Here is a 12650-nt window from a genome sequence, read left to right on the forward strand (position 1 = left end):
TATAGGGGAAGAGAAGGTGTTAGCATCCAAGTATAAATGAAATTGTTGTTTGTTGTTTTCAGTTGCATCTGACTCTTTTTGATCCCCTTTGATATTTTCTTGGCAGAGATACCGGAGTGGTTTGCCATTTCTTTTTGCAGCTTGTTTTACAGATGAGGAAACTGAGGCAGACAGGATTAAGTGACTTTCCCAAGGTCACACAGTTAATAAGTGTCTATAGCCAGATTTGAAAGCAGTCCTTCCTGAATCTAGCCCAGGCACTCTATTGCACCACATAGTTGCCCTGGATATATGAAGTAAGATATTCTTGTGAAATAGGTTTGAGGCCTCTTGTAGAAGGTAGGGCTTGAAATGAACTTTAAAGGACACTAAGTCATTCTAAGAGGTAAGGGGAGGCAGGAGTGATTATTTTAGGTTTGAGGGATAGCCTCTGTATGGGCATAGAGATGGATGTAGGAACGTTGCATATGACAAGAGTAAGACAACAAAGGCTGGAAATGATTAGCCCCATTTTACAGATGAAGAAACTGAGTCTCAGAACATGGGATTTGATCTGAGTCTGGGTAGTTTTCTTTTATCCACTCTCCAAAGACTGCATCCTGAGATATTATTTAAGAATTTGAATATTCTCTTTCCCCTTTTAGATCAGTATTAACGTGCTGGATTTGGGGACCTAGGGCCAAATCCTTGTCCTTTGAAATACAATATCAACATAAAAAATTATAACACAAATGTATAACAAATTACTTGTGTTACTTTGGGCAAAACACTTAAACTCTCTGGGCCTCACTTTCTGTGTCTGTCAAATGAGGTTGGACTAGAAAACGTCTAAGATTCCTCCTAGCTCTAAGTCTGTGGTCCAAAAGTTGCAAGGAAAGTACCATAATTTACCAGTGATTCACAACTATTTGGTAGGCACACAGGCACAATTTGAACCTGAATCTATTGTAGGGTTCATCCAACTAGGGAAAAATGAGTATGGACCAATACTGGATTTCCAAGCCACCTTGGTAGTGATGAAGGGGGAAATGTAACTAAGGAAGGTATATGATGGGTCTGTAGGAAGTCAAATGAGGCCAGTGGTTTGAGACTCTAAGGTCTTAAATGAAATAACATTTGTAAAACATAGCACAGTGGCTGGCACATAGTAGGCACTATATAAGTGTATTTTGCTTTCCTCTTTCTTTTCCCCTGATGTGGGGTCCTATGATCAGGAAAGGTTTAGAAAACAGTGAAGCTAAAAGCTCTCAATTAAGGGTGATGTCCCCTGACCTGGACTCAAGTAGGACCTAGGATCGCTAGGTACTGCAAGGTGTACAACTCAGAAATGGATCCTCCCCACCCTTAAATCACAACTAATCCACCTAGATCAGAATATGAAGGCCACATACCACAGAGTAGCCAAGAAAATCATATTTAAACTACAGGAATAAATTGAAAATGGTGGCACCATGCATTGACTGCTTGGCAGAGTGGAAGAAATGTTCTTAGGGATCATTTTGCTCCATGATCCTTCATTTGTAATTATTTCTTGATACTTCCATCATACTTCCAGGCTTGACAGACAATATCTTGAGAGTAAGGGCCCACAGCTGTTATTTTCAGTTTAATTCAATAATTTTTTAATCAATTTCTTTCTTTGGCTTCTTTTGAGTGGTCACAGGGCTCCCATCATCTAATATCAGTCACTAGAAAACTAATCAACTCTAGGTCTGAGTTTCTTTATTTGTAAAATAAGATGGATGAATTCAATGTCTTCTAATGTCCTGTCAAATTCCAAGTCTAGGACCCTGTGATTCAATGATCTATCAAATGAAGCCAAGGTCATCTACTGCTTCTAGGGCCATCTTGACTTTTGTCTTGCCACTAGACTTTGATGAATCTGGAAGAGAGAATGGGGTTGATGACTTTATGCAACTCTACCTCACTTAAAACAACAACCAAATGCTGATTCAGCCATACGCTGTTGGTTAGTCAGTCAATGCCGGCAACTTCCTGCCATGTCTACTTAGGGATAGGAAAAGGGAAATCCAAAGAGACAGAGTTGGCCCTTGTGAAGATTATAGCTGTATGACACAAATAGACCAGCGCACACGTGGAAAAGCTATAATGATAACAAGGAAGATTATGTAATTTCAAAATGATACCGAAATAATGAAACATTCAAGGTGTGGTTGGATCTTGGTGTGGTTAAAAGAGACTGGCTTCCTGAAGGAGGTGAGTTCTGAACCTAATTTTGAAGGAAGAGCTTGGTAGAGATAATAGAACAATGTGGAAAATGTGGAAATTACTCATGAATTTGCTCATCATCTTCATGGAGGATCCTCATAATGGGCAGCAAGGGGAAACCCTGATGGATCTTGTGATGGAAGTAGGCTTTCCTTTTATGTTGATGGGAGTTCAAATCCAGTCTCAGATATTCATTAGCAGCATAAATAAGTTTGTCTCAGTTTTCTCAGCTATAAAATGGGAAAGTACTAGAACCTACCTTGGAGGGTTGTTGTGAAGATCAAATAAGCTAATATTTCTAAAGTGTTTAGCACAATGCTTGACATACAACAGGGACTCTATTATCTTCCTGGCATCCATGCATATACATATTTATATATATATATATATATTTGTGGTGGGTATATGTTTGTACATATATGCATATATATTGATCTTTTTTAACTTGACAACTTTGCACTCAGATGTCTTTTGATTTTATTCTAGTTACCTTAATTTTGAGGAAAGAAAGCCCTTTCTCCAAAGCCACTCTCTGTCTCAGAGGGCCTATGGGAAGGAATGGAGAAGTATTCCTGGTGAGTGATGAGCTAGGACAGAGACCAGTGGCAAATACAGATGTATACAGAGGAGGTCCCTTCCCCAGTGGTTTTAAGAGACTGGAAGGTAACCAAAATCAGGATAGAGTAAAGCAAAGAAAGAGAGTGGCAGAAGGAAACCTTAGGTGGGATTGGATCTGGGGAAGCTGGCCCACTTTGGATGCGCTTGGGTTCTGTCTACTCTCAAAGTACCTTCCATGGGATGAGCTTCAAGTAGGGGAGGAGGTAGAGGATCAGTCTGGGTCTCAGCATCACTTTGCCTCCATCAGCAGAAGGCATCCACTTGGCCCATAAAGCAGGAGGCTGTCTCTTTTTTGGGCTGCACTTAATTTGGTCTATTTCCATCCCCTTATTTTATAACGATGAAGCACAATCCCTTCTCCCGATGAGCACCCACTGTTTCCTGGGCTGCTGGGCCAGCGCCGAGATGGGAGCAGCCATAAATCACCAGATGGAACCAGGCCTTCCTGGGATGTTTTATGTGTCCCATACATCAATATTGCAACACGCAACACAGACATCAACATTTCATTTTAATTATGCTGCAAATTTGCCTGTCAAAGAAGGAAAGTGATGCCCTTCTTAGCAGTGCCCCTCTCACCTCCTCTGAGCCCAGCCCTGGCCCCCTCTCCAGCTGCCTGAGTGGTGGGGACCCTGGATAGGGGATGAGTGGAGGATCATCCATCTGCAGATAGAAGGACATGAGAAGACATTTGGTCCAACTTCTTCATTTTAGAGATGGGGAAACTGAGACCAAAGAAGTTAATTGACTTGCCCAAGGTCACCCAGAAAAATAATAAAGCTGAAATTTAAACCCAGGACTTTGGACTCCAAAGCCAGTATGAGAAGAATCAGTGTAAAGCCTGATACAGCTAAGATGTTCTTCTTGTCATGGCCTGAATGCACCTTCACTGTGTATTCTTCATCCTGCATCTTGGATCCTACCATTTCTGAAGCCCAGAATGCCTCCTTCTCCCAACTGTGCCTACATTAATGCCAGTCTCCCTTCAAGTTCCATCTAAAGTGTCACCACTTCCAGGAAGTCTCCCTGAACCAAACCCAGGATTTCCTATTTTTCCTTAAAACATATTTTGACCATGAACCATAGGTGGGCTTGAGTTTTCTCTGCTCCATGTATCTAGTTCTTATTTCCCAGACTGATGGGAAGAGTAGGTAGGAGGGCAGACATCTCTCCACTACAGTGTTAGTTGATAATAGCCAATTTAATGGTTTTATAGTAGTGGCACTGACAAGCCAGTGATAGGTGGATGGAATGGAGGAGCCACAGAGGCACTGTGGAGGAAGATACACAATGATCAGCAGAGCCTCCAGAGATTCCATCACCTCTGTAATTTCTATATAATCTTGGGCAAGCTTCCTCAAATGAGAGGGCTAACCTACATTCAAATATGGCCGTAGACACTTCCAAGCTGTGTGACTCTGGGCAAGTCACTTAACCCCAGTTGCCTAGCCTTTGTTGCTGTTCTGGCTTAGAATGATACTAAGGCAGAAGGTAAGGGTAAAAATTGTTTTTTAAATGAGAGGGTTAGACTAGGTGATTTCTATATAAAGTTTATATATGTAAATGTTATTATCTTTCCTTTTACACATTTATTTAGAAATTAAATTATCAGGGGCAAATGAAATATTCTAGTGTTATATCCTAATGTAGAAATAGCTAGCAAGAGTTGATCATATGATTTTAAAATACAGATATAACCACAGAAATACTTACTCTACAGGTTTTATTTGAAAACACCTTTATAAGGGAAATATATTATTTGAATACATATTGTTTTTTTAAACCCTTACTTTCTGCCTTATTAACAACTCTAAACAGAAGAACAAAGGCTAGACATTTGAGGTTAAGTGACTTGCCCAGGGTCACACAGTTAGGAAGTGTCAGAAGTCACATTTGAACCCAGGTTCTCCCAACTCCAGACCTGGAAATCTGTTCCCTGAGCCATCAAGCTGCACCATACATGATGTTTTGTAAGCCTGTGCTTAAGTATTTTATATATGTGCATGTTGTCTCCCTGACAGACTGTAAGCCCCTTCAGGGTAGGGACTTCTTCATTTTTATTTCCATATAATCAATGTACAACTCAGTGACACATAGTTGGTGCTCAGTAAATGCTGGAGAATTGATTACTTGATGGATGATTAAGCTAGCTTTCAGCTCTGAGATTCTTGGAGCCTATGCCTGTTCAGCCATTTTTATTAATGACTTTGAGAAAGGGATAAATGGAATGAACATCAGATTTATTAGATGGGGTGAGTAAAGAGAATAAGCTCTTATATAGGTCCTACTGTGTGTGAGGTACTGTGCTAAGTATTTTACAAAGATAAGCCCATTTGGTTCCCATAACAACTCTGAGAGGTAGGTGCTGTAATAATCCCCATTTCACAGTTGAGACCACTGAGGCAGAGGTTAAGTGACTTGTTTAGGTTCACACAGCTAATAAATATCAGACTCTGGATTTGAATTCAGGTCATTCTGACTCCAGTCTAAGAGCTCTATCCACTGTGTCATTGAGCTACCCCTAAGGACCATCCTTGGATGGCAAAACTGGGATTCCTAAAGATCTTAATTGGCTAAAACAAGATGCTGAAGCTAGTGAGGTGAACTGAAGAGTGATAAATGTAAAAGCCTGCACTGGAGTTAAAAAACAACCCAACTGTCTAATGTAGTGCAGTATAGAAAAGATGAAGATGGGCACCAGTCCATGTTATCCAATCTGGGGCTGTCAGTGTCTAGGGCACATCATTGATAAGACAAGGCAATCCAAAGATGGTGACTTTTGAGTTGCAGGAATGGAAGCATCCATAGAATCCCAAATGTGGGAGGGAGGGTGCTGGGACCTCTGACACCATGACCTGGTCAAATCATATCTGACTCACCTTGTTTACTTCTGAGTACCATATTTTAAGAACATTGGAAAATTGGGTCATGCCCATGGAAGAGTGACGAGAAAAGTTTGCAAGACTTAGAACCATGCCATGTAAAGATTGATCGAAGGAGCAGGAAGAAGAAAAAATTTGGGGTGGGAGAATAGGAAATGCAAACATACAGAGAAAGGAAGTCAAAGGACCTTGGTTCTAATCTCAATCAGGCTACTTGTTGGTCTTTGGGGAAGTCTCTTAATTCTGAGCTTGTTTCTTCCTCTGTCAGAGAGGATTAGAGTGAGACAGCCTTTAGGGCTTCTTCCAAATCTAAATGAAATCTATGGTCCTATGATGACCAACTTTAAGTATTTGTGATACAAAAGAGGGATCAGCCCTGTTCTACTTGGCCCCAGAGGGGCATTGGGCAAAGGTTTCAGAAAGACAGATCTCAGCTTGATATGGGGAAAACCTCTTCATAATTAGAGCTGCCTCAAATTGGAATGGGCTGCCTTGGGGAGGAGGATGACCTTCCATCCCTGGAGGCTGTCAAGTAGAGACATGAAGCTTTTAGAGCCGCCATGGCACACCGTTGGGCTTTGGTTGGAGATTCCTGTTCATGTTTCTGTTGGACTTAATGACCTCCCATCACTCAGATTCTCTGACTCCATGTGATCCGTAGCCCTGGGCAAACTGATGGACACATGGAGAAGTCCAGTGGAAATATGCTAAAATGCATTAACTGAGCTGGGTGGAGATGAGGAGGGGCTCCTTCTGGGAAGATGCCACCTTGGATCAGGCTGCACTTTCTGGTGATGTTAAACTGTCCTGTGGATCTGGGATTGGGAGGTGATTCCCAGCCCTGTGTCTGATGACATCAGGATTTCCATGGTTGACTACCTCCTCCTCCCCTTTTCTTAATAATACCTTATGGTTAATAATGCCCTTTCATCTACAGATTTCTTTATATTCTGGGCAAGCATTCATTAGTTCTCCTCACACCATCAGCATCCTAGATCCTGTCATTATCCCCAGTTTACGGATGAGAAAATTAATGTAGGCTGAAGTTATTAGGCTGCTCCACCCTCTATTGCCCACACATCCAGGTGGTGATGGTCTAGTGGAGAGCTCAGAGGTTTGGACTCTTGGTTCTAAGGAGGGAGCTGAGGAGGTCAGGGCTCATCTCATCCCCAGATGCCAGTGAGGCTAGAGAGTGCATACTATTTAATAATAATAATAGTAATAATAATAACTACTGCCTTCTCCTTGAACACTCGAAATCCATTTCTGCCTTTCTCATGTGGTGGAATTTCACCTTCCACTCAGTACCCATATATGGAGACACAGCATGGTCCATTGGATTTGGAGACAGAGGACTTAGGTTCAAATGTTTACTCTTCGGCTTACTACTTGCACATTACCTTGAGCAAGTGACTTAACCTATCTGGGCCTCAGTTTCCCTCTCTGTAAAAATGAGAGGCTTTCCAGCTCTAAATCAATGATTGTGGGACCTTCTCATCTGAACTATGGCTACAATCTTCCATATATGTTGTCTTCTCCATTAGATTGTGAGCTCCTAGGGGGCAACTAGGTGGCTTGGTAGATTGAAAGCCAAGCCTAGAGACAGGAGATCCTAGGTTCAAATCTGGCCGTAGATACTTCCTAGCTATGTATGCCTCAGTTTCCTCATCTGTAAGATGAACTGGATAAGCAAAAGACAAACCACTGAAGTATCTTAGCTGTTTGACCCTGGCCAAGTCACTTAACCCTGTCTGCCTCAGTTTCATCATCTATCAAATGAGCTAGAGAATGAAATGGCAAACCACTGAAGTATCTTTGCCAAGAACACCTCAAATGGGGTCACATAGACTCAGATGTGCCTGAAAAGACTGGACAACAATAACAATTCATACAAAGCAAGCACTGGGGATACAAATAGGGAAGACAGTCCCTGTTCTCTAGGAATTCACATTCTTTTTTTTTAACCCTTACTTTCTGTCTTAGAATCAATATTGATTCTAAGGCAGAAGAGTGGTAAAGGCTAGGTGATGGGGGTGAAGTGACTTGCCCAGGGTCACACAGCTAGGAAGTGTCTGAAGTCACATTTGAATTCAGGTCTTCCCAACTCCAGGCCTAGTGTTCTATCCATCGCACCACCCAACTGCCCATTTGTTTTGTACAAAGTAAGGACTTAATAAATTTTTCATTACTGAGTGAATAAATTTATTCATTCCAAGTTTTAAAACCTCTGATCAGTATTGTGTTTCTGAGGGCCTCTCCCTGTGCTAGGCCTTCTCTCTGTCTCTGTCTCTGTCTCTCTCTGTCTCTCTCTCTGTCTCTCTGTCTCTGTCTCTGTCTCTCTCTCTCTCTGTCTCTCTCTCTCTCTCTCTCTCTCTCTCTCTCTCTGTCTCTGTCTGTCTGTCTGTCTGTCTCTCTCTCTCTGTCTGTCTCTTTCTGTCTCTCTGTCTCTCCCACCCTACCCTCATCTTCAGTCCTTAGTTCCAGTGACATTTTCTCTGTAGCCAGGCCTCTGCATAGGCTACACAGCCTAGGACAAACGCCCGATTCCTTGGAAAGATCAGGTGAAATAACTTTGGGGTGAACTCCATTGGATTAGAGCTGAGGGTGGGAGAGGGGTGGGATGGGCTGGGAACTGGGAACTCTAGGGGCTCTGGAAGGCCAGGGATTTGAGGCTCTGGGATAGGGGAACAGAGATGGCCTGGGCTGTCCTGCAGCTTGGGTTCTGGACTACGTGGTGGGCTCTGGTAGAATCTGAATCTGAAAAAGGTTATCCTGAGGTCTGGGAGATCACGTTGGCTGAGGGCAGCCGTGGGTGGGATGCGCCATTTGCAATAGTAAGTCCTAACTCTGACCTTCTGATATTGATGACATCGAGTTACACACATGAGCTCATTTGTTCCTCACAACTTCCCCAGGAGGTAAGCAATGGCGCTGATAATAGCATTTAATAAAGCCACCTACCACTCACATAGCTCTGGCTTTATAAAACACGTCCTTCCCTCAGCTTATCTCCATTTTGCAGATGAGGACAGTAAGGCTCAAAGATAATGGCCAAAGATTCTTGGCCAAGAAGTGAGTCAGATCTACTGAATCCAGGTCTAGCTTTCATTCTCCCACGCCACAGGTCTACGGTGGCTCCCCAAGTAACATTGCCCGTCAGTGATCTGGAAATGGCGGAGGAGTGTCTGGCTTTCCTTTGGGCATGGAGGGTCTGAACACTTCCACTGGGGACAAGCTAGGGCTTCTAGAAGTACCTCTGACAATGGGGATCTGGCGATGGCCAGAGGAGGGCCAGTGGTACTGGGGGAGTCAGGGAAGGAGGGGGAACGAGATCACTGGGAAACTGGGAGAGCAATGGGAAGGTTAGACCCCAACCAAACCTCACCAGCCTCTCCATTTTGCTGGAGTCCTATTGGGTAGTCCAGGATGGGCAGGCCAGCGCCAGAAGCAAGGTAGAAAGGATTGCCAAATCACAGATGCATCAGAGCTGGAAGGGGCGTCCAGATCACCAATAGTGTCAGACTCAAATAGACACGGGGCCACTGATCCATGGTTAAGGCTCCCCGTGGGCTGCAAATTGACTTCGTTTCAAAATGTAATATTATCTCTGTTGTGTTGTGTTTTTATTTATTTTGTTAAATATTTCCCACTTGTATTTTAATCTGGTTCAGGGAGCGCTTGAGAGTGTTGTGAGCAGAATGTGGCTCGTAGGCTGTGTTTTTGATACCTCTGATCTGGTCCATTTACATTTGGGGGCAGATGAGGGCTGGAGGGGAAGAGATCTGGCCCTAATGCACACCTGGGACAGTTGAATGAATTTCACCCCAAGGTGGACTTGAAATCTACCTGTGGGTCTTTTGGGCAAGGAGTACATAAAAGATTGCTCTAAGGAACCTTTGGAGAACACATGGGACCTCTTTGTGGGTTGTCTGTAACTGGGGATCACTGAGTATGTTTTTGTACAAGAAGTAGAATTCGAACTAAGGTCTTCTGATGTCAAAACCTAGCATTCATTCTGCTGCAGCAAATTGCCTGGGGATATTGAGGAATAGACTGCTAGACAGATGAATGGATGTAGAGATAATAATACCAGCTAACATTTCTATAGCCCTTACTATGTACCAGGCACTTTGCAATTATTATTTCCTTTTGTCCTCACAAAATCCTCTGAAGTAGATACTATTATCCCCATTTTTTAAAAATATATTTTATTTGATCATTTCCAAGCATTATTCGTTAAAGACATAGATAATTTTCTTTTCCTCCCCCCCCCACCCCCCATAGCCAACGCGTAAGTCCACTGGGCATTAGATGTTTTCTTGATTTGAACCCATTGCTTTGTTGATAGTATTTGCATTAGAGTGTTCATTTAGAGTCCATCCTCTGTCATGTCCCCTCAACCTCTGTATTCAGGCAGTTGCTTTTTCTCGGTGTTTCCACTCCCATAGTTTATCCTTTGCTTATGAATGGTGTTTTTTTCTCCTGGATCCCTGCAAGTTGTTCAGGGACATTACACCGCCACTAATGGAGACGTCCATTACGTTCGATTATACCACAGTGTATTAGTCTCTGTGTACAATGTTCTCCTGGTTCTGCTCCTCTCGCTCTGCATCACTTCCTGGAGGTTGTTCCAGTCTCCATGGAACTTCTCCACTTTATTATTCCTTTTAGCACAATAGTATTCCATCACCAACATATACCACAGTTTGTTCAGCCATTCCCCAATTGATGGGCATCCCCTCGTTTTCCAGTTTTGGGCCACCACAAAGAGCGCAGCTATGAATATTTTTGTACAAGTCTTTGTGTCCATTATCTCTTTGGGGTACAGACCCAGCAGTGCTATGGCTGGATCAAAGGGTAGATATTCTTTTGTCGCCCTTTGGGCATAGTTCCAAATTGCCCTCCAGAATGGTTGGATCAGTTCACAACTCCACCAGCAAAGAATTAATGTCCCTACTTTGCCACATCCCCTCCAGCATTCATTACTTTCCTTTGCTGTTATGTTAGCCAATCTGCTAGGTGTGAGGTGATACCTCAGAGTTGTTTTGATTTGCATCTCTCTGATTATAAGAGATGTAGAGCACTTCTTCATGTGCTTGTTAATAGTTTTGATTTCTTTATCTGAGAACTGCCTATCCATTTCCCTTGCCCATTTATCAATTGGAGAATGGCTTGATTTTTTGTACAATTGATTTAGCTCATTATAAATATGAGTAATTAAACCTTTGTCAGAGGTTTCTATGAAGATTTTTTCCCAATTTGTTGTTTCCCTTCTGATTTTAGTTATATTGGTTTTGTTTGTACAAAAGCTTTTTAGTTTGATGTAGTCAAAATTATTTATTTTACATTTTGTGATTCTTTCTATATCTTGCTTGGTTTTAAAGCCTTTCCCCTCCCAAAGGTCTGACATGTAGTAGATACTATTATCCCCATTTTACAGATAAGGAAACTGAGACAAATAGAGCTTAAGCAACTTGCCCAGGGTCACACAGCTGGTAAGGGTGTGTAGCTGGATTTGAACTGAGGCTTTCTTGACTATGGCACAGTGTTTTATCCATTGTGCCATAGATAGATGGGTGAATTGATAAATTGTTAGATAGGTAGATAGATGGAAACATGACTGGATGGATGGAGAAAGTATTTATTGAATATTTGCTATATTCTTGACACCATGTTAAACATTGGGGATGCAAATAGGCAAACAAGACAGATCCTTAGGGCAGCTGGTGTTATAATAGGTAGTGTCCAGTCTGGAATTAAGAAGATCTTGAGTTTAAATCCAGCCTCAGACATCTACTACCTATATGACTCTGGGAAAGTAACTTTAACTTCTGCCTGCCTCAGTTTTCTCATCTGTAAAGTGGGGTCCAAAACAGAATCTACCTTCTTTTAAACCATGATTCTTTATCATTTTTCAATACTCATTTTCATATTTTTGATGACTATTCTGTCAATTTGCACTATTGTGTAGTCATTGCTGTTAACTAACATGAATTATTAATATTGACATTGTTATTAACTAGTAATTATTAAGACACATAAAAAAGTAGCCAGGTGAAATTGGAGCTTCTCATCAGGACCATTAAGGAATATTTTAAAATGTTCATCTTTTATTTTTGTTTTTTATTGTCTTTAACATCAAGAAATTGCTGAACACTGCCATATTAACTAATGAACTAATTGTACTCTTTGGCTAATGCTTTTTTTTTCTTGTTTTGTTTTCTATTGTTTTCTTGACTTGGGATACTTTCCTCTACAGAGGTTAAAGAAGTTCTGAGAGAGAGAGAGGGAGAGAGAGAGAGAGAGAGAGAGAGAGAGAGAGAGAGAGAGAGAGAGAGAGAGAGAGAGAGAGAGAGAGAGAGAGAGCTCAGCTGTGGATGTTGTTCCATTGCTGGGGTGGGTGGTGGGTGGGAGTGCATTCCTCCATAGGTTTATTAAGCAATGACTTTTAATAGTATAAGAGGGAGAGGAATATATATCCAGGTTTTTTAAGTTCTGAGCTTTATGGTTAGTCCTGACCCTCACACTCAGTCATAATGATCTCACTGTTGGTTGACTTGTCCCTTCAGTTGGTACCTCTCTGGATCTCTCTCTCCCCTGTTTTTAGGCCCTCTGGACCTATTGCTATAGGAGAGATTGGAAAATCATTCCAGGTTGGGAGTAGAATGCTTTTTCTCTAGTCAGAGCTTCAGGGGCAAAAGAGAACCATTACTAGGATTATCGAGTGATTGTAGTTATACAAAACTACTTCTCTAGGCAATGGGCAGACGCCTTCTTCTGCCAAGAACCAATTTTTGGGGCTCCCATTCACTGGGGGAAAGGAAGGGTGGGGCAGGCTGAAGAACTGGAGGGGAGCCAGGAGGAAAGAGGCATTAGAACAGGAAGACAGGAAGAAAGAGAGAGAAGAAGGAAAAAGAAGGG

Source organism: Monodelphis domestica, chromosome 1 (genome assembly GCF_027887165.1).
Source record: "Monodelphis domestica isolate mMonDom1 chromosome 1, mMonDom1.pri, whole genome shotgun sequence".
Lineage (NCBI taxonomy): Eukaryota > Metazoa > Chordata > Mammalia > Didelphimorphia > Didelphidae > Monodelphis > Monodelphis domestica.